General features: G+C 48.9%; 7 non-coding genes across 7 annotated transcripts; all 7 read left to right on the top strand.

Annotated features, from left to right (window-relative positions):
* Positions 1–2,410: 2,410 nt before the first annotated feature.
* Positions 2,411–2,617, top strand: LOC124790930. Its single transcript, XR_007016385.1, has one exon. It is a non-coding gene; the product is annotated as a small nucleolar RNA U3 (small nucleolar RNA).
* Positions 2,618–3,570: 953 nt separating this feature from the next.
* On the top strand, positions 3,571–3,689 carry LOC124791058. The gene has a single exon (XR_007016494.1). It is a non-coding gene; the product is annotated as a U5 spliceosomal RNA (small nuclear RNA).
* Positions 3,690–6,100: 2,411 nt separating this feature from the next.
* Positions 6,101–6,307, top strand: LOC124790929. Its single transcript, XR_007016384.1, has one exon. It is a non-coding gene; the product is annotated as a small nucleolar RNA U3 (small nucleolar RNA).
* A 953-nt stretch (positions 6,308–7,260) lies between these two features.
* LOC124791057 lies at positions 7,261–7,379 on the top strand. Its single transcript, XR_007016493.1, has one exon. It is a non-coding gene; the product is annotated as a U5 spliceosomal RNA (small nuclear RNA).
* A 2,384-nt stretch (positions 7,380–9,763) lies between these two features.
* LOC124790928 lies at positions 9,764–9,970 on the top strand. Its single transcript, XR_007016383.1, has one exon. It is a non-coding gene; the product is annotated as a small nucleolar RNA U3 (small nucleolar RNA).
* Positions 9,971–16,422: 6,452 nt separating this feature from the next.
* LOC124791056 lies at positions 16,423–16,541 on the top strand. Its single transcript, XR_007016492.1, has one exon. It is a non-coding gene; the product is annotated as a U5 spliceosomal RNA (small nuclear RNA).
* A 2,402-nt stretch (positions 16,542–18,943) lies between these two features.
* LOC124790927 lies at positions 18,944–19,150 on the top strand. Its single transcript, XR_007016382.1, has one exon. It is a non-coding gene; the product is annotated as a small nucleolar RNA U3 (small nucleolar RNA).
* The last annotated feature ends 3,459 nt before the right edge of the window (positions 19,151–22,609 follow it).

Raw genomic sequence — 22,609 nt, 5'->3', positions numbered from 1 at the left:
ATCATCACAAGTGAAAACGTAATGTAAGTAGCAAGAGGTAGATTGTGTTGTGTGAATGAAGGGCGTGGAGTAGCGGATGACGTTGGTTCAGGCAGATATTTGTTTTTTTTAAATTTGAAATTGTAATAGGCCGTGTCGTAGTATAATGAAACAAGTACATTTGCCCTGAAATGGCGTGCAGTGTGTTAGACGATTGTGTAAAGAGAGAGCTACAGGACTACCTGGAAACACTTGGTGAACCCTTGCCGTACCTCAGTTCTAGATGATTTGAGAGTGTTTACTTGCACTGCAGTTGCACAACAGCATATAAACTGATATTTGGAAGTGAATGATGAATGATAGGCTTTGTAAGAAATACTGGTATGTGATTAGTAGATTATGTTTTGAAACCCAAAATTATTTTTACCACAGAAGTTTGTGATTTGTAGGTATGATGTGAGTGAGCTTTGGGCCGAAGATGGTGGTTAGTTGGGCAGGATAAGTATTTAAATGGTTTTCAATAGAGTGGATATTAGTGACACTGGCTTGTTGCCATAATGTGTTTGTTCATAACAGTGTACTCAGTTGTGTAGAAGATTTAGGTGAGAAAGAGACAGTTGTTGAATATGACATAAATAGCTAGAAATGAAGTAAGTAGCAATTTCCTGCTAGGTGTAGTTTGGGTATGGTGTGTCTCAGTGAGAGAGAAATCTTGAAATTGAAGGGTTGTTCCTAGCTACAGTCTTGGAAACTATGTATCTGCTGTTGACTCCAATGTTTTCAAGATTACTTGTGTACAAAATTGGGCAGACTTTGCAGTTTCTTCTTCAGTAAATCAGTGGAAGGTGGTGCAGATAATGGTAAAAATGTTCAGTGCCTCCTGTGAGTTGTTGATGCTGCTTGTCTTTTAAGTAAAATTGATAGGGGCTCCTGATTGACCCAGCCATACACAGAGCTGGTGCATACTTGGCTTGAGAAGACTTTGGTCAGTAAATGATGAAATACCAACACAGTGCTCACAACAAAGCTCCTTTCCCTGCATTCTAGTTTCCCTCGGGTATAGAGTGACATGATATTGGCAGAGGATGTGCAGATAATCACTTTGATCAGGCTGTTTGTTTTTTTAATGCTCTTTTACCAGAATCCATGCATAGTGATAACTGTGTTCTCTGGTGGAACACGATGAGAACATTGTGTGAAGTGCACGGAAGTAGCTATTTGAGTATGTATGAAAATGTGAGGTAACCACTGTTACTCCTAAATTTCTGTGGAATAAAGTTTTCTGTATGTGTGTGTGTTTGAAAATCCCAGAGGTTCAAGTTGGTAGTTTATATGTTGCAAGCGAAAAAAGCTTTTTAGTAAACTGAGGCACTAGCATTAGTTTCCTGTTCACTGTGACAAGGAAGCTAGTATAAAAAGTAGTTTGTGGTTTTGCTTGCAAAGAAGTGCTCATGGGATGAAAGCACTGCTTGGGATTATTCTGAGATGATGGGGGGATTGCTAAACATGTAGCATTTTAGTAAGGAGCTTGTCGGAGTAGTTGTATAGTTGTAAAATTATTTGTTATTTTATGAGAAATTTCTTTATTCATAGCACATGGGCCATCATAGTTGAAGCATACAGATTGGCATGGCATGCGTAGGTCTGTAAAATGTCCTGACAGTGATGTTCATAGAGACTTGTTGTGTACTTTGATTCTTCATCTGTTTAACAGTAGACATAAGAAATGTATTAGTGGAGCAAGTAGCTGTGAAATTACTGGTGTATGATTGATAGTATGGACGTGGCGCTGAATGGAAGTGTTTGTTCAGCTGTGGGTGTTTTCATAATTGCCATGTGAGGAAGAGCAATACTCGTGATAGGCGAAAAGAGATACAGAGAGAAACACATTTGTTGCGAGTATTGTATATCAGCAGCTCCAAGGGCGGGTATCAAGTAAGACGCAAAGTGAAACGAAAGAGGAAGTATGCATGAAAGAGGCCAAATATCGACAAGAGTTCGCACTGTTAGAGTGAGGTGAATGAGCTAGTGCTGTGCGAAAATTTTCGAAGAGAGAGGCGGTTTTAAAGAAAGCACAAGAGTCCTATGAATGCCCTCTTGTGTGTTTCTCTTTCAGTGGCTATTTGGCATGTCTGCTTGCGCCATAGAATGCTACTGTATGTGCCCCAGGCCGCCATCTAGCGGCCGGAGGTGCAAGCGGTGTTTACATACAGTCTCGCCTGAGGCAATGGTATCTCATTTCGGAACGCAAGAAGCACTGGTAGCGCACAAAATAGCTGAGTGAGATCATGGCGGCCAAGTAAGAGTAGAAGTTGGTTCTTTGCAGAATGTCCGAGCTTGTAAATCGCGAAATGTGAAGAGTGTGTCGTATTCTCGTAGGGCGTGTTGACGGTCTCGTGGCATAAGTAGCGAGCGGTGATAGCTTGCAAGCAAGATCATACTTCACAGGATCATTTCTGTAGTATGTCTTCAACTCTCTCTAGTTCAAAGCTGGAGTAGACGTAACCACGATGATGAGTGGTAGCACTTTCCCTGAGCGTGAGGCTTGCGATCGAGATTCATCGCATCTTGGTTGTAATCGATGATCGTTCACCACATTCTGAGGGATGTGGGAAGGGAATAGCGCTTTCCGAGTGGTGGTTTTATTATATAGATTAGAAGCGTAAGTCATACCTTTGGTATCGGGACACGCGTCGTTGCAGAAATGTCGCTGCAGGTTGTGGAAGGACTTTGATTGCCACATGTCATGAAAGCTTTGTGGAAGTTTCTCGAGTGTCACGGGGACGAGCCATTTGATTTGGCCTGCTCCAAGTGCTAGGCTTGGATGACAACGACGTACTTTTGAGTTACAAGAATGAGTGAGCAACACAAGAAGAGTGCAATTGATGACCATAAAAAGCTGACACACAACACAGTCTTGATAATCACCACTAATGCATGATGTACGAAACATTTAGGAGGAGCACGTTTGGCTAGCAAACATGAATTGAGTGATTTGCAAGGCACTGTTATCTGCAAGAAGGAATGCATGAAATTGGCAAATGAATAAGACTGGTTCAAATACTATCGACAGAAATTTTATTTCTGTTGTCAACTAGTATTAATTAGATGTGTGGGAGTAGGGGGATATTTCCCTTGCACCATACATCTACATACACGTTGCGTCTGATGTGGCCTAGATTTGCGTACAAAGAACTGTCTAGTTGTCAGTTTTTTCAGTGAACGAGTGTGGTAGGGAGGAGAGAGATTAGTGTTAGATGCAGAGCAGTGCGGGCAGTTGTGTGTCGGACGTTGTATGTCGGACGGTGAGTCGCCGACAGGAATTAGGCGTGCTGCCATCTGTCGGCAGGTGAGGTAATGAAGCAGCTTGAATGGTGACAGAAATGATGGAAATAGTTAACTAAAGAGTAATAGCGACGACATTTGGCAGACACGTGTTTCAGCGTTGACAGTTAGTTTGGGGTGTGTGCTTGCATGACAGTGGAAGTCTGTTGACGGTAGAGAAGTAGACAAGACGGAAAGAATTTTCCGCGTTCTCGCGGAGAAGTAATAGAGAAGCAGCCATAAGTATTGAAGTGAGGGCGTTGATCGGCACTCTGGTTTCCCTTCAAAACGAATAAATCTTTCGCCTTTTACTAAAGATTTCCGTGGAGGGGAACATTAAATGAGTCTACAAGGTATTTTTCGTAGTGCTCGGCTATTGCTGAGCCATCATCACAAGTGAAAACGTAATGTAAGTAGCAAGAGGTAGATTGTGTTGTGTGAATGAAGGGCGTGGAGTAGCGGATGACGTTGGTTCAGGCAGATATTTGTTTTTTTAAAATTTGAAATTGTAATAGGCCGTGTCGTAGTATAATGAAACAAGTACATTTGCCCTGAAATGGCGTGCAGTGTGTTAGACGATTGTGTAAAGAGAGAGCTACAGGACTACCTGGAAACACTTGGTGAACCCTTGCCGTACCTCAGTTCTAGATGATTTGAGAGTGTTTACTTGCACTGCAGTTGCACAACAGCATATAAACTGATATTTGGAAGTGAATGATGAATGATAGGCTTTGTAAGAAATACTGGTATGTGATTAGTAGATTATGTTTTGAAACCCAAAATTATTTTTACCACAGAAGTTTGTGATTTGTAGGTATGATGTGAGTGAGCTTTGGGCCGAAGATGGTGGTTAGTTGGGCAGGATAAGTATTTAAATGGTTTTCAATAGAGTGGATATTAGTGACACTGGCTTGTTGCCATAATGTGTTTGTTCATAACAGTGTACTCAGTTGTGTAGAAGATTTAGGTGAGAAAGAGACAGTTGTTGAATATGACATAAATAGCTAGAAATGAAGTAAGTAGCAATTTCCTGCTAGGTGTAGTTTGGGTATGGTGTGTCTCAGTGAGAGAGAAATCTTGAAATTGAAGGGTTGTTCCTAGCTACAGTCTTGGAAACTATGTATCTGCTGTTGACTCCAATGTTTTCAAGATTACTTGTGTACAAAATTGGGCAGACTTTGCAGTTTCTTCTTCAGTAAATCAGTGGAAGGTGGTGCAGATAATGGTAAAAATGTTCAGTGCCTCCTGTGAGTTGTTGATGCTGCTTGTCTTTTAAGTAAAATTGATAGGGGCTCTTGATTGACCCAGCCATACACAGAGCTGGTGCATACTTGGCTTGAGAAGACTTTGGTCAGTAAATGATGAAATACCAACACAGTGCTCACAACAAAGCTCCTTTCCCTGCATTCTAGTTTCCCTCGGGTATAGAGTGACATGATATTGGCAGAGGATGTGCAGATAATCACTTTGATCAGGCTGTTTGTTTTTTTTAATGCTCTTTTACCAGAATCCATGCATAGTGATAACTGTGTTCTCTGGTGGAACACGATGAGAACATTGTGTGAAGTGCACGGAAGTAGCTATTTGAGTATGTATGAAAATGTGAGGTAACCACTGTTACTCCTAAATTTCTGTGGAATAAAGTTTTCTGTATGTGTGTGTGTTTGAAAATCCCAGAGGTTCAAGTTGGTAGTTTATATGTTGCAAGCGAAAAAAGCTTTTTAGTAAACTGAGGCACTAGCATTAGTTTCCTGTTCACTGTGACAAGGAAGCTAGTATAAAAAGTAGTTTGCGGTTTTGCAAGCAAAGAAGTGCTCATGGGATGAAAGCACTGCTTGGGATTATTCTGAGATGATGGGGGGATTGCTAAACATGTAGCATTTTAGTAAGGAGCTTGTCGGAGTAGTTGTATAGTTGTAAAATTATTTGTTATTTTATGAGAAATTTCTTTATTCATAGCACATGGGCCATCATAGTTGAAGCATACAGATTGGCATGGCATGCGTAGGTCTGTAAAATGTCCTGACAGTGATGTTCATAGAGACTTGTTGTGTACTTTGATTCTTCATCTGTTTAACAGTAGACATAAGAAATGTATTAGTGGAGCAAGTAGCTGTGAAATTACTGGTGTATGATTGATAGTATGGACGTGGCGCTGAATGGAAGTGTTTGTTCAGCTGTGGGTGTTTTCATAATTGCCATGTGAGGAAGAGCAATACTCGTGATAGGCGAAAAGAGATACAGAGAGAAACACATTTGTTGCGAGTATTGTATATCAGCAGCTCCAAGGGCGGGTATCAAGTAAGACGCAAAGTGAAACGAAAGAGGAAGTATGCATGAAAGAGGCCAAATATCGACAAGAGTTCGCACTGTTAGAGTGAGGTGAATGAGCTAGTGCTGTGCGAAAATTTTCGAAGAGAGAGGCGGTTTTAAAGAAAGCACAAGAGTCCTATGAATGCCCTCTTGTGTGTTTCTCTTTCAGTGGCTATTTGGCATGTCTGCTTGCGCCATAGAATGCTACTGTATGTGCCCCAGGCCGCCATCTAGCGGCCGGAGGTGCAAGCGGTGTTTACATACAGTCTCGCCTGAGGCAATGGTCTCTCATTTCGGAACGCAAGAAGCACTGGTAGCGCACAAAATAGCTGAGTGAGATCATGGCGGCCAAGTAAGAGTAGAAGTTGGTTCTTTGCAGAATGTCCGAGCTTGTAAATCGCGAAATGTGAAGAGTGTGTCGTATTCTCGTAGGGCGTGTTGACGGTCTCGTGGCATAAGTAGCGAGCGGTGATAGCTTGCAAGCAAGATCATACTTCACAGGATCATTTCTGTAGTATGTCTTCAACTCTCTCTAGTTCAAAGCTGGAGTAGACGTAACCACGATGATGAGTGGTAGCACTTTCCCTGAGCGTGAGGCTTGCGATCGAGATTCATCGCATCTTGGTTGTAATCGATGATCGTTCACCACATTCTGAGGGATGTGGGAAGGGAATAGCGCTTTCCGAGTGGTGGTTTTATTATATAGATTAGAAGCGTAAGTCATACCTTTGGTATCGGGACACGCGTCGTTGCAGAAATGTCGCTGCAGGTTGTGGAAGGACTTTGATTGCCACATGTCATGAAAGCTTTGTGGAAGTTTCTCGAGTGTCACGGGGACGAGCCATTTGATTTGGCCTGCTCCAAGTGCTAGGCTTGGATGACAACGACGTACTTTTGAGTTACAAGAATGAGTGAGCAACACAAGAAGAGTGCAATTGATGACCATAAAAAGCTGACACACAACACAGTCTTGATAATCACCACTAATGCATGATGTACGAAACATTTAGGAGGAGCACGTTTGGCTAGCAAACATGAATTGAGTGATTTGCAAGGCACTGTTATCTGCAAGAAGGAATGCATGAAATTGGCAAATGAATAAGACTGGTTCAAATACTATCGACAGAAATTTTATTTCTGTTGTCAACTAGTATTAATTAGATGTGTGGGAGTAGGGGGATATTTCCCTTGCACCATACATCTACATACACGTTGCGTCTGATGTGGCCTAGATTTGCGTACAAAGAACTGTCTAGTTGTCAGTTTTTTCAGTGAACGAGTGTGGTAGGGAGGAGAGAGATTAGTGTTAGATGCAGAGCAGTGCGGGCAGTTGTGTGTCGGACGTTGTATGTCGGACGGTGAGTCGCCGACAGGAATTAGGCGTGCTGCCATCTGTCGGCAGGTGAGGTAATGAAGCAGCTTGAATGGTGACAGAAATGATGGAAATAGTTAACTAAAGAGTAATAGCGACGACATTTGGCAGACACGTGTTTCAGCGTTGACAGTTAGTTTGGGGTGTGTGCTTGCATGACAGTGGAAGTCTGTTGACGGTAGAGAAGTAGACAAGACGGAAAGAATTTTCCGCGTTCTCGCGGAGAAGTAATAGAGAAGCAGCCATAAGTATTGAAGTGAGGGCGTTGATCGGCACTCTGGTTTCCCTTCAAAACGAATAAATCTTTCGCCTTTTACTAAAGATTTCCGTGGAGGGGAACATTAAATGAGTCTACAAGGTATTTTTCGTAGTGCTCGGCTATTGCTGAGCCATCATCACAAGTGAAAACGTAATGTAAGTAGCAAGAGGTAGATTGTGTTGTGTGAATGAAGGGCGTGGAGTAGCGGATGACGTTGGTTCAGGCAGATATTTGTTTTTTTAAAATTTGAAATTGTAATAGGCCGTGTCGTAGTATAATGAAACAAGTACATTTGCCCTGAAATGGCGTGCAGTGTGTTAGACGATTGTGTAAAGAGAGAGCTACAGGACTACCTGGAAACACTTGGTGAACCCTTGCCGTACCTCAGTTCTAGATGATTTGAGAGTGTTTACTTGCACAACAGCATATAAACTGATATTTGGAAGTGAATGAAGAATGATAGGCTTTGTAAGAAATACTGGTATGTGATTAGTAGATTATGTTTTGAAACCCAAAATTATTTTTACCACAGAAGTTTGTGATTTGTAGGTATGATGTGAGTGAGCTTTGGGCCGAAGATGGTGGTTAGTTGGGCAGGATAAGTATTTAAATGGTTTTCAATAGAGTGGATATTAGTGACACTGGCTTGTTGCCATAATGTGTTTGTTCATAACAGTGTACTCAGTTGTGTAGAAGATTTAGGTGAGAAAGAGACAGTTGTTGAATATGACATAAATAGCTAGAAATGAAGTAAGTAGCAATTTCCTGCTAGGTGTAGTTTGGGTATGGTGTGTCTCAGTGAGAGAGAAATCTTGAAATTGAAGGGTTGTTCCTAGCTACAGTCTTGGAAACTATGTATCTGCTGTTGACTCCAATGTTTTCAAGATTACTTGTGTACAAAATTGGGCAGACTTTGCAGTTTCTTCTTCAGTAAATCAGTGGAAGGTGGTGCAGATAATGGTAAAAATGTTCAGTGCCTCCTGTGAGTTGTTGATGCTGCTTGTCTTTTAAGTAAAATTGATAGGGGCTCTTGATTGACCCAGCCATACACAGAGCTGGTGCATACTTGGCTTGAGAAGACTTTGGTCAGTAAATGATGAAATACCAACACAGTGCTCACAACAAAGCTCCTTTCCCTGCATTCTAGTTTCCCTCGGGTATAGAGTGACATGATATTGGCAGAGGATGTGCAGATAATCACTTTGATCAGGCTGTTTGTTTTTTTTAATGCTCTTTTACCAGAATCCATGCATAGTGATAACTGTGTTCTCTGGTGGAACACGATGAGAACATTGTGTGAAGTGCACGGAAGTAGCTATTTGAGTATGTATGAAAATGTGAGGTAACCACTGTTACTCCTAAATTTCTGTGGAATAAAGTTTTCTGTATGTGTGTGTGTTTGAAAATCCCAGAGGTTCAAGTTGGTAGTTTATATGTTGCAAGCGAAAAAAGCTTTTTAGTAAACTGAGGCACTAGCATTAGTTTCCTGTTCACTGTGACAAGGAAGCTAGTATAAAAAGTAGTTTGTGGTTTTCCTTGCAAAGAAGTGCTCATGGGATGAAAGCACTGCTTGGGATTATTCTGAGATGATGGGGGGATTGCTAAACATGTAGCATTTTAGTAAGGAGCTTGTCGGAGTAGTTATATAGTTGTAAAATTATTTGTTATTTTATGAGAAATTTCTTTATTCATAGCACATGGGCCATCATAGTTGAAGCATACAGATTGGCATGGCATGCGTAGGTCTGTAAAATGTCCTGACAGTGATGTTCATAGAGACTTGTTGTGTACTTTGATTCTTCATCTGTTTAACAGTAGACATAAGAAATGTATTAGTGGAGCAAGTAGCTGTGAAATTACTGGTGTATGATTGATAGTATGGACGTGTTTGTTCAGCTGTGGGTGTTTTCATAATTGCCATGTGAGGAAGAGCAATACTCGTGATAGGCGAAAAGAGATACAGAGAGAAACACATTTGTTGCGAGTATTGTATATCAGCAGCTCCAAGGGCGGGTATCAAGTAAGACGCAAAGTGAAACGAAAGAGGAAGTATGCATGAAAGAGGCCAAATATCGACAAGAGTTCGCACTGTTAGAGTGAGGTGAATGAGCTAGTGCTGTGCGAAAATTTTCGAAGAGAGAGGCGGTTTTAAAGAAAGCACAAGAGTCCTATGAATGCCCTCTTGTGTGTTTCTCTTTCAGTGGCTATTTGGCATGTCTGCTTGCGCCATAGAATGCTACTGTATGTGCCCCAGGCCGCCATCTAGCGGCCGGAGGTGCAAGCGGTGTTTACATACAGTCTCGCCTGAGGCAATGGTCTCTCATTTCGGAACGCAAGAAGCACTGGTAGCGCACAAAATAGCTGAGTGAGATCATGGCGGCCAAGTAAGAGTAGAAGTTGGTTCTTTGCAGAATGTCCGAGCTTGTAAATCGCGAAATGTGAAGAGTGTGTCGTATTCTCGTAGGGCGTGTTGACGGTCTCGTGGCATAAGTAGCGAGCGGTGATAGCTTGCAAGCAAGATCATACTTCACAGGATCATTTCTGTAGTATGTCTTCAACTCTCTCTAGTTCAAAGCTGGAGTAGACGTAACCACGATGATGAGTGGTAGCACTTTCCCTGAGCGTGAGGCTTGCGATCGAGATTCATCGCATCTTGGTTGTAATCGATGATCGTTCACCACATTCTGAGGGATGTGGGAAGGGAATAGCGCTTTCCGAGTGGTGGTTTTATTATATAGATTAGAAGCGTAAGTCATACCTTTGGTATCGGGACACGCGTCGTTGCAGAAATGTCGCTGCAGGTTGTGGAAGGACTTTGATTGCCACATGTCATGAAAGCTTTGTGGAAGTTTCTCGAGTGTCACGGGGACGAGCCATTTGATTTGGCCTGCTCCAAGTGCTAGGCTTGGATGACAACGACGTACTTTTGAGTTACAAGAATGAGTGAGCAACACAAGAAGAGTGCAATTGATGACCATAAAAAGCTGACACACAACACAGTCTTGATAATCACCACTAATGCATGATGTACGAAACATTTAGGAGGAGCACGTTTGGCTAGCAAACATGAATTGAGTGATTTGCAAGGCACTGTTATCTGCAAGAAGGAATGCATGAAATTGGCAAATGAATAAGACTGGTTCAAATACTATCGACAGAAATTTTATTTCTGTTGTCAACTAGTATTAATTAGATGTGTGGGAGTAGGGGGATATTTCCCTTGCACCATACATCTACATACACGTTGCGTCTGATGTGGCCTAGATTTGCGTACAAAGAACTGTCTAGTTGTCAGTTTTTTCAGTGAACGAGTGTGGTAGGGAGGAGAGAGATTAGTGTTAGATGCAGAGCAGTGCGGGCAGTTGTGTGTCGGACGTTGTATGTCGGACGGTGAGTCGCCGACAGGAATTAGGCGTGCTGCCATCTGTCGGCAGGTGAGGTAATGAAGCAGCTTGAATGGTGACAGAAATGATGGAAATAGTTAACTAAAGAGTAATAGCGACGACATTTGGCAGACACGTGTTTCAGCGTTGACAGTTAGTTTGGGGTGTGTGCTTGCATGACAGTGGAAGTCTGTTGACGGTAGAGAAGTAGACAAGACGGAAAGAATTTTCCGCGTTCTCGCGGAGAAGTAATAGAGAAGCAGCCATAAGTATTGAAGTGAGGGCGTTGATCGGCATCTCCGGCGGTACACCGAAAGGTTACCGCCCTTCGATGGTGCAATCTTTCGCGCTAATCGAAGTGTTAGGGTTTACAGGTGCCAGCCAGCCAGCCCAGCAGCAGCAGCAGCAGCAGTTCCCGGTCCCGGCCTGCAGCAGTGGTCCCGCCGCCAGCCAGCCAGCCAGCCAGCCAGCCAGCCAGCCAGCCAGCCAGCAGCCCTCCGGTGCCAGCAGCAGTCCCGCCAGCAGCAGTCCCGCCAGCAGCAGTCCAGGCAGCAGCAGCGGCAGCAGCAGCAGCAGCAGCAGCAGCAGCAGCCGCAGCCGCAGCCGCAGCCGCCCCGGCCCCGTCCGCGGCAGCAGCGTTCCTGCCTCTCGCCGTCGCCGTCGCCGTCGCCGTTCGACGTTCGCCGTTCGCCGTCGCCGTTCGCCGTCGCCGTCGCCGTCCGTCGTCCCCCAGTGTGTGTCCTGTCCTTTTAGTGCTGTGTTTTTTCTTTCTTCTCCTTGTCGTCATGTCTGCCCCCACCACCACCGTCACAACCACCACCACCGCCATCGTGTATACGTCCCCTTCCGCCGCCTCCACCACTATCACTTGGTGTGCCCAGTCCCACCCCCCTCCTTCCATCCCTCCCCTCCTCTCTATCCCTTCGCCCTCGCTTTTTCTCGCCCCCTCTCCCGCCTCTTCCTCTCGTTCTGATCCCTTCCCCCCCCTCCCCCAGCCTGTCACTGCCGCTCCGGCTCGGGTGGTGGCCCGTCGGGCCACTGCCCACGCCCAGCTCTCCCCGTCGCCATCGCCGTCACCGCCGCCACCACCACCACCGCCATCTTCATCGACTTCACCGTCGCCGTCACTGCCACCTTCGCCTGCACCATCACAGTCATTATCTCCGGCGCCGCCTGCTGCATCCGTGCCGGGACCTGCCCCTTCCCACCACCTCCCCATTGTTCCCGTCCCTCTTGTCACCACCCGCCCATCTGCCGCTGTCAAACGCCCTAGTGCCGCCCCCACTCCCTCTGCTCATAAAAAGGCTCCACCCCGCCCCCCATCCCCACCCCAAAATGCCATGGACGTCTCCCCACCAGGCCCCGCTCCCTCCTCCTCCTCCTCCTCCTCCTCCTCCTCCCCACCCGGTCTCTACAAATATCTCCTGTCCCGTCCCGATCCTTCATTCCTCGAGGCCCGGAATCTCTCCCTCCTCCTCCGCCAACATTTCCCTGGCGCCCCCATCTCTCTCCTTACTCCCAGACGGGATTCCGTTCTCATCTCCTCCCCCAGCCCAACCCTCCATACTGACATCCTCTCCCGCCTCCCCATCACCCGTTTTGGCCCTAACGCCTCCCTCACCCCTGCTCCCTCCCCATCTCCTACCCGCCAACCCCAACCCCCGCGTCGCCCGCCGACCCTCACCGCCGTGATCACTCGGCTTAGTCCGTCGATCACGGAGGAGGAGGTGTTGGCGGAGCTGAAGGCCCATCCCACCCTGGAGGTGCGGGCAGTCCGCCGCATTTTTAACGCGACCGGCCCCACCCGCCTTATGCGGGTGTTCTCTGAGGACGCCCCCTCCATTGACCGTCTCCTGAAGGAGGGTGCCCTCCTCTTCAATCAGCGGTACAAAGTCGACCCCTCCCGTCCCCCCCCTCAATCCCTGCGCTGCCAGAGATGTCTGCGCTATAATGCACACACAACAGCCGAGTGCCGCGAGGCCCCCACATGCCCGCATTGTCGCCAAGCGCACTTCCTCCGGCAGTGCCCCAACCTCCAATCCCCTCCCTCCTGTAATACCTGCAGCCTCCCCCACCCTACCTACTCCCAAAAGTGTAAAGCCCGGCCCCCTCCCACCACCCCTGAACTCACCGTCCCTGTCCGTCCCCTGGACGCCCCCACCCCTCCTGGCAATTCCCTTCGTCCCCCTCCCACTGCTGAGGACATCATCAGGTTCCTCACCATTGTCCTCCAAAACGTCCATCCCTTTCAGCGCCCCCACACCCTCCAACAGATCTCCCTCGCCGCCCGTTCCATATTCCACCTTAAAATGTACGCCACCTATTCCAATAACCAGGCCCATTTCACCTTCTCCCGCCTTGACACCCTCGTCTAAATCCTTATCATGGCACGACAGCATCGTATCCTTTTCAACAATATCCGCTCCCTTCCCGCCAACAAGAACCTTTTCCTGCACACCCTTGCTACCCACCGTGTGGATGCCTTCCTCCTCAATGAAACCTTCCTCCAACCCCACCACTCCATCCACACCTCCCCCTATCTCCTCCACCGCTCCGATAATCCCCTCCCAGTTGCGCGTGGCGGAGTTGCCATTGGCCACCACCGCCAGATCCCCGTTCGGCTCCAACCTCTCCTTCCCGACCCCACCGAACACCTGATCCTTAGTCTCTTCTTCCCTGGCCTTACCATTACCTGCGCCACCATCTATGTCCGCCCTAACGCCCCTCTTCCCTTCGACTTCCTCTCCCACATTGACCGTACCTTCTCCTCCTACGTGATCGCCGCCGACCTCAACATCCATAGTCGTTCCGCCGCCCAGTTACGGCGGTGGCATCGGTTCCTCTCCTCCCTTCAAGGCGACCTCATTCCCATCCCCCAGCACACCCGTCCCGAATCCAACTCCACTCCTGATGTTATCCTCTCCTCCCCCAACCTCCTTGGCCGCATAACGGTGGATGTCCTGGAACCTATTGGTAGCGACCATCTCCCTGTCCTCCTCACCGTATCGGACGGTCGTCGCACTCGCCCCGACCCTCGTACTGATCCTCCCCCTAAGTATGTCCACGATTATTCCCGAGCCGACTGGAATGCCTACCGGGATACCCTCTCCACCCAGGTCGATAGCCACCCTCTCACCTACCACCACCCTGACGATGTCACCCATGCCGCCTCCTTTCTCCAGCAGACCTTGTCTGAGGCCGTGGAGGCCCACGTTCCTACTGTCGCCATCCACCCCCACCGTCCTACCTTACCCCCGCAGGCCGTTCTCCTCCTCCGTGAATCCCGTCGTCTCTACCGTGCCTTCCTCCGCACGCGTGACCCGGACACACTACGACGCCACCGGCAACTCCAGCGACACGTTCGTAATTTGCTCGCGGCTAAGAAACGCCGGGACTGGCGACAGACATGCACCCGTTTGAATGAAACCCTACCAATCAACTCGTCCAAGTTCTGGTCGGCCTTCCGTCGCCTTACCGGAACTAAACCCTCCCCCTACTATCCTCTTCTCCACGATGATCACCCCTTCCCTGACGCCCTTAGTAAGGCCAATCACTTTGCCTCCTACCTCTCCGATGTTTTCTCCATCCCCGATGATCCTCAGTTCGATTACTCCCTCTTCCCGGATATCCGCGATCGAACTGACACCTCTGTCCCTCCCCTCGCTCCTGGTTTCCAGTACTTGGACAACATTACACACACGGAACTCAATACCCCTATCACTACACAGGATCTCATTGATACACTCCGCACAAAACGCAACACCGCTCCTGGTCACGATCGTGCCACCTACCGTCACCTTCGTGAAGCTCCTGTCTCTTTCCTCTCCACCCTGGCCAGGCTCTACAATGTAGTCCTGTCCACCGGTTACTACCCCGACCTGTGGAAAACCTCCCGCATCCTCATGTTCCTTAAACCTAGCAAACCGCCGTCCGCCGTCTCCTCTTACCGTCCTATCAGCCTTACCTCGGTCTTCAGCAAGGTCCTGGAATCTATCCTCACCCGCCGCATCCACCAGCATCTCCGCCAGCACCGCCTCCTTCCCGTCACCCAGTGTGGCTTTCGGCCATCCTTCTCTTCCGACGATCTTCTCCTTCACCTCACTCATCTCCTCTCCGAACAGCTTAATTCCCGTCGCTCCGCCATCTTCCTCTCCCTTGACCTCGAACGCGCTTATGACCGTGTCTGGCATTCCGGTCTCCTCTTCAAGCTCCAAACCTTTGCCCTTCCCATTAACTACGTCCGTCTGATCGGTTCCTTTCTCTCCCGCCGTCCTTCCTATGTCACCATCCATAACACAGATTCCTACACTTTTTTTCCCTCCGCCGGTGTGCCCCAAGGCTCCGTCCTCTCCCCCCTTCTGTACCTTTTGTACACGGCGGACATGCCGCCGCCGTCACCCCCCGTCCACCTTCTCCAGTTTGCCGATGACACTGCCTTCCTTGCTCTTGCCCCCACCCTACAACGCTCCCAACGCCTTCTCCAATCCCATCTTGACCGCTTCACTGCTTGGTGCAACCAGTGGTTGCTTAAGGTCAATCCCTCCAAAACCCAGGCGATCATTGTAGGCAAAACCACCCCTTCCTTCCGCCTCCTTGATTTCTATCTCACCGTTTATGGCCGTCCTATCGCTCTCACCCCCACCCTTAAGTACCTTGGCGTCACCCTCGACCGTCGCCTCTCCTGGACTCCCCATCTCCAGACCATCCAAGCCAAGGCACGTTCCCGACTCCGTCTCCTCAAGCTCCTTTCCGGCCGTACGTGGGGTCTGGACCCCTCCACCATCCTACACACCTATAAGTCCCTCATCCGCCCTATCCTCTGTTACGCCCATCCCGCCTGGATCTCCGCCCCCCCTTCCTTTTATAAATCCCTCCAAATCCTTGAACGCCATGCTCTCCGCCTTGCCTATCGCATCCGTCTCCCCTCCCCCACGCGGATCCTGTATGATCTTATCTCCTTCCCTCACCTCCTCCTCTTCCTCGAAAGGATACGAATCCTCTACACCTCCCGTAAACTCGATCCTCCCCACCCGCTCGTCTCCCCGATCCTCTCCCACCCCCGCCCGCTGCCGCGCCTGTACTCTCATGTCCCACCCGGTCTCCATCTCTCCACCCTCCTTACCCTCTCCCAAGGTGGCTTCCGCCAGCTCCCCCTACCTGATGATGCCCTCCTCCCCTCCATCTACCCCTCCTACCAACTTTGATCCTCCCGCCCTCCTCCCGTGCTTGCTCCTCCGGGCACCCTCCCTCCCTTCTCTCCCTTTTTCCCTCCCTCCTCCTTTTCTCTCCCCTTCTCCCCCGGGCCTCCCCTCCCCTGTCCCTCTCCCTCTTGCCCCCGTCTCCCCCGCCGTTGGCATCCTTTTCTCCCCTCTCCCCCCACCTCCCCCCTGTTCCACTCTTGGCAGGTCCCCGGACTCGCACACGCTACGTGGACTTTCGCGCGCCGGAGATGGCCGCCATCAGTGTCTTGTGTGTGCCGTCATGTTTCGTGTTCAGTGTTTCCCGTCATGCTCCGTTGTTCACCAGTGCCATCGTCTTCTTCAGTATCTGTGCGTCGTCTCAACAGTTTGCAGTGTGGTTTATCGTCAAGTGTGAACGGCTCCGTGTTTGTCTCTCTGTGTCTCCTATTTTATCGCCCACCATTTTGTGACTTTTCTGTTTTTCTCCTGTTTTTTGTGCTTCTGTCTCATTTGGCTGAAGAGCAGCGTATTGTGCTGCTGCCAGCCTGCTTATTGTATAGGCATTAAAATGACAATAAAGTAAAAAAAAAAAAAAAAAAAAAGCGTTGATCGGCACTCTGGTTTCCCTTCAAAACGAATAAATCTTTCGCCTTTTACTAAAGATTTCCGTGGAGGGGAACATTAAATGAGTCTACAAGGTATTTTTCGTAGTGCTCGGCTATTGCTGAGCCATCATCACAAGTGAAAACGTAATGTAAGTAGCAAGAGGTAGATTGTGTTGTGTGAATGAAGGGCGTGGAGTAGCGGATGACGTTGGTTCAGGCAGATATTTGTTTTTTTAAAATTTGAAATTGTAATAGGCCGTGTCGTAGTATAATGAAACAAGTACATTTGCCCTGAAATGGCGTGCAGTGTGTTAGACGATTGTGTAAAGAGAGAGCTACAGGACTACCTGGAAACACTTGGTGAACCCTTGCCGTACCTCAGTTCTAGATGATTTGAGAGTGTTTACTTGCACTGCAGTTGCACAACAGCATATAAACTGATATTTGGAAGTGAATGATGAATGATAGGCTTTGTAAGAAATACTGGTATGTGATTAGTAGATTATGTTTTGAAACCCAAAATTATTTTTACCACAGAAGTTTGTGATTTGTAGGTATGATGTGAGTGAGCTTTGGGCCGAAGATGGTGGTTAGTTGGGCAGGATAAGTATTTAAATGGTTTTCAATAGAGTGGATATTAGTGACACTGGCTTGTTGCCATAATGTGTTTGTTCATAACAGTGTACTCAGTTGTGTAGAAGATTTAGGTGAGAAAGAGACAGTTGTTGAATATGACATAAATAGCTAGAAATGAAGTAAGTAGCAATTTCCTGCTAGGTGTAGTTTGGGTATGGTGTGTCTCAGTGAGAGAGAAATCTTGAAATTGAAGGGTTGTTCCTAGCTACAGTCTTGGAAACTATGTATCTGCTGTTGACTCCAATGTTTTCAAGATTACTTGTGTACAAAATTGGGCAGACTTTGCAGTTTCTTCTTCAGTAAATCAGTGGAAGGTGGTGCAGATAATGGTAAAAATGTTCAGTGCCTCCTGTGAGTTGTTGATGCTGCTTGTCTTTTAAGTAAAATTGATAGGGGCTCTTGATTGACCCAGCCATGCACAGAGCTGGTGCATACTTGGCTGGAGAAGACTTTGGTCAGTAAATGATGAAATACCAACACAGTGCTCACAACAAAGCTCCTTTCCCTGCATTCTAGTTTCCCTCGGGTATAGAGTGACATGATATTGGCAGAGGATGTGCAGATAATCACTTTGATCAGGCTGTTTGTTTTTTTAATGCTCTTTTACCAGAATCCATGCATAGTGATAACTGTGTTCTCTGGTGGAACACGATGAGAACATTGTGTGAAGTGCACGGAAGTAGCTATTTGAGTATGTATGAAAATGTGAGGTAACCACTGTTACTCCTAAATTTCTGTGGAATAAAGTTTTCTGTATGTGTGTGTGTGTGTGTGTTTGAAAATCCCAGAGGTTCAAGTTGGTAGTTTATATGTTGCAAGCGAAAAAAGCTTTTTAGTAAACTGAGGCACTAGCATTAGTTTCCTGTTCACTGTGACAAGGAAGCTAGTATAAAAAGTAGTTTGTGGTTTTGCTTGCAAAGAAGTGCTCATGGGATGAAAGCACTGCTTGGGATTATTCTGAGATGATGGGGGGATTGCTAAACATGTAGCATTTTAGTAAGGAGCTTGTCGGAGTAGTTGTATAGTTGTAAAATTATTTGTTATTTTATGAGAAATTTCTTTATTCATAGCACATGGGCCATCATAGTTGAAGCATACAGATTGGCATGGCATGCGTAGGTGTGTAAAATGTTCTGACAGTGATGTTCATAGAGACTTGTTGTGTACTTTGATTCTTCATCTGTTTAACAGTAGACATAAGAAATGTATTAGTGGAGCAAGTAGCTGTGAAATTACTGGTGTATGATTGATAGTATGGACGTGTTTGTTCAGCTGTGGGTGTTTTCATAATTGCCATGTGAGGAAGAGCAATACTCGTGATAGGCGAAAAGAGATACAGAGAGAAACACATTTGTTGCGAGTATTGTATATCAGCAGCTCCAAGGGCGGGTATCAAGTAAGACGCAAAGTGAAACGAAAGAGGAAGTATGCATGAAAGAGGCCAAATATCGACAAGAGTTCGCACTGTTAGAGTGAGGTGAATGAGCTAGTGCTGTGCGAAAATTTTCGAAGAGAAAGGCGGTTTTAAAGAAAGCACAAGAGTCCTATGAATGCCCTCTTGTGTGTTTCTCTTTCAGTGGCTATTTGGCATGTCTGCTTGCGCCATAGAATGCTACTGTATGTGCCCCAGGCCGCCATCTAGCGGCCGGAGGTGCAAGCGGTGTTTACATACAGTCTCGCCTGAGGCAATGGTCTCTCATTTCGGAACGCAAGAAGCACTGGTAGCGCACAAAATAGCTGAGTGAGATCATGGCGGCCAAGTAAGAGTAGAAGTTGGTTCTTTGCAGAATGTCCGAGCTTGTAAATCGCGAAATGTGAAGAGTGTGTCGTATTCTCGTAGGGCGTGTTGACGGTCTCGTGGCATAAGTAGCGAGCGGTGATAGCTTGCAAGCAAGATCATACTTCACAGGATCATTTCTGTAGTATGTCTTCAACTCTCTCTAGTTCAAAGCTGGAGTAGACGTAACCACGATGATGAGTGGTAGCACTTTCCCTGAGCGTGAGGCTTGCGATCGAGATTCATCGCATCTTGGTTGTAATCGATGATCGTTCACCACATTCTGAGGGATGTGGGAAGGGAATAGCGCTTTCCGAGTGGTGGTTTTATTATATAGATTAGAAGCGTAAGTCATACCTTTGGTATCGGGACACGCGTCGTTGCAGAAATGTCGCTGCAGGTTGTGGAAGGACTTTGATTGCCACATGTCATGAAAGCTTTGTGGAAGTTTCTCGAGTGTCACGGGGACGAGCCATTTGATTTGGCCTGCTCCAAGTGCTAGGCTTGGATGACAACGACGTACTTTTGAGTTACAAGAATGAGTGAGCAACACAAGAAGAGTGCAATTGATGACCATAAAAAGCTGACACACAACACAGTCTTGATAATCACCACTAATGCATGATGTACGAAACATTTAGGAGGAGCACGTTTGGCTAGCAAACATGAATTGAGTGATTTGCAAGGCACTGTTATCTGCAAGAAGGAATGCATGAAATTGGCAAATGAATAAGACTGGTTCAAATACTATCGACAGAAATTTTATTTCTGTTGTCAACTAGTATTAATTAGATGTGTGGGAGTAGGGGGATATTTCCCTTGCACCATACATCTACATACACGTTGCGTCTGATGTGGCCTAGATTTGCGTACAAAGAACTGTCTAGTTGTCAGTTTTTTCAGTGAACGAGTGTGGTAGGGAGGAGAGAGATTAGTGTTAGATGCAGAGCAGTGCGGGCAGTTGTGTGTCGGACGTTGTATGTCGGACGGTGAGTCGCCGACAGGAATTAGGCGTGCTGCCATCTGTCGGCAGGTGAGGTAATGAAGCAGCTTGAATGGTGACAGAAATGATGGAAATAGTTAACTAAAGAGTAATAGCGACGACATTTGGCAGACACGTGTTTCAGCGTTGACAGTTAGTTTGGGGTGTGTGCTTGCATGACAGTGGAAGTCTGTTGACGGTAGAGAAGTAGACAAGACGGAAAGAATTTTCCGCGTTCTCGCGGAGAAGTAATAGAGAAGCAGCCATAAGTATTGAAGTGAGGGCGTTGATCGGCCCATCTCCGGCGGTACACCGAAAGGTTACCGCCCTTCGATGGTGCAATCTTTCGCGCTAATCGAAGTGTTAGGGTTTACAGGTGCCAGCCAGCCAGCCAGCCCAGCCCAGCAGCAGCAGCAGCAGCAGCAGCAACAGCAGTTCCCGGTCCCGGCCTGCAGCAGTGGTCCCGCCGCCAGCCAGCCAGCCAGCCAGCCAGCCAGCCAGCCAGCCAGCCAGCCAGCCAGCCAGCAGCCCTCCGGTGCCAGCAGCAGTCCCGCCAGCAGCAGTCCCGCCAGCAGCAGTCCAGGCAGCAGCAGCGGCAGCAGCAGCAGCAGCAGCAGCAGCAGCCGCAGCCGCAGCCGCCCCGGCCCCGTCCGCGGCAGCAGCGTTCCTGCCTCTCGCCGTCGCCGTCGCCGTCGCCGTTCGACGTTCGCCGTCGCCGTCGCCGTCCGTCGTCCCCCAGTGTTTGTCCTGTCCTTTTAGTGCTGTGTTTTTTCTTTCTTCTCCTTGTCGTCATGTCTGCCCCCACCACCACCGTCACAACCACCACCACCGCCATCGTGTATACGTCCCCTTCCGCCGCCTCCACCACTATCACTTGGTGTGCCCAGTCCCACCCCCCTCCTTCCATCCCTCCCCTCCTCTCTATCCCTTCGCCCTCGCTTTTTGTCGCCCCCTCTCCCGCCTCTTCCTCTCGTTCTGATCCCTTCCCCCCCCTCCCCCAGCCTGTCACTGCCGCTCCGGCTCGGGTGGTGGCCCGTCGGGCCACTGCCCACGCCCAGCTCTCCCCGTCGCCATCGCCGTCACCGCCGCCACCACCACCACCGCCATCTTCATCGACTTCACCGTCGCCGTCACTGCCACCTTCGCCTGCACCATCACAGTCATTATCTCCGGCGCCGCCTGCTGCATCCGTGCCGGGACCTGCCCCTTCCCACCACCTCCCCATTGTTCCCGTCCCTCTTGTCACCACCCGCCCATCTGCCGCTGTCAAACGCCCTAGTGCCGCCCCCACTCCCTCTGCTCATAAAAAGGCTCCACCCCGCCCCCCATCCCCACCCCAAAATGCCATGGACGTCTCCCCACCAGGCCCCGCTCCCTCCTCCTCCTCCTCCTCCTCCCCACCCGGTCTCTACAAATATCTCCTGTCCCGTCCCGATCCTTCATTCCTCGAGGCCCGGAATCTCTCCCTCCTCCTCCGCCAACATTTCCCTGGCGCCCCCATCTCTCTCCTTACTCCCAGACGGGATTCCGTTCTCATCTCCTCCCCCAGCCCAACCCTCCATACTGACATCCTCTCCCGCCTCCCCATCACCCGTTTTGGCCCTAACGCCTCCCTCACCCCTGCTCCCTCCCCATCTCCTACCCGCCAACCCCAACCCCCGCGTCGCCCGCCGACCCTCACCGCCGTGATCACTCGGCTTAGTCCGTCGATCACGGAGGAGGAGGTGTTGGCGGAGCTGAAGGCCCATCCCACCCTGGAGGTGCGGGCAGTCCGCCGCATTTTTAACGCGACCGGCCCCACCCGCCTTATGCGGGTGTTCTCTGAGGACGCCCCCTCCATTGACCGTCTCCTGAAGGAGGGTGCCCTCCTCTTCAATCAGCGGTACAAAGTCGACCCCTCCCGTTCCCCCCCTCAATCCCTGCGCTGCCAGAGATGTCTGCGCTATAATGCACACACAACAGCCGAGTGCCGCGAGGCCCCCACATGCCCGCATTGTCGCCAAGCGCACTTCCTCCGGCAGTGCCCCAACCTCCAATCCCCTCCCTCCTGTAATACCTGCAGCCTCCCCCACCCTACCTACTCCCAAAAGTGTAAAGCCCGGCCCCCTCCCACCACCCCTGAACTCACCGTCCCTGTCCGTCCCCTGGACGCCCCCACCCCTCCTGGCAATTCCCTTCGTCCCCCTCCCACTGCTGAGGACATCATCAGGTTCCTCACCATTGTCCTCCAAAACGTCCATCCCTTTCAGCGCCCCCACACCCTCCAACAGATCTCCCTCGCCGCCCGTTCCATATTCCACCTTAAAATGTACGCCACCTATTCCAATAACCAGGCCCATTTCACCTTCTCCCGCCTTGACACCCTCGTCTAAATCCTTATCATGGCACGACAGCATCGTATCCTTTTCAACAATATCCGCTCCCTTCCCGCCAACAAGAACCTTTTCCTGCACACCCTTGCTACCCACCGTGTGGATGCCTTCCTCCTCAATGAAACCTTCCTCCAACCCCACCACTCCATCCACACCTCCCCCTATCTCCTCCACCGCTCCGATAATCCCCTCCCAGTTGCGCGTGGCGGAGTTGCCATTGGCCACCACCGCCAGATCCCCGTTCGGCTCCAACCTCTCCTTCCCGACCCCACCGAACACCTGATCCTTAGTCTCTTCTTCCCTGGCCTTACCATTACCTGCGCCACCATCTATGTCCGCCCTAACGCCCCTCTTCCCTTCGACTTCCTCTCCCACATTGACCGTACCTTCTCCTCCTACGTGATCGCCGCCGACCTCAACATCCATA

Source organism: Schistocerca piceifrons, chromosome 3 (genome assembly GCF_021461385.2).
Source record: "Schistocerca piceifrons isolate TAMUIC-IGC-003096 chromosome 3, iqSchPice1.1, whole genome shotgun sequence".
Classification (NCBI taxonomy): Eukaryota; Metazoa; Arthropoda; class Insecta; order Orthoptera; family Acrididae; genus Schistocerca; species Schistocerca piceifrons.
Note: the sequence above shows the minus strand (reverse complement) of the source record. Positions and strands in the feature narration are given on the sequence as shown.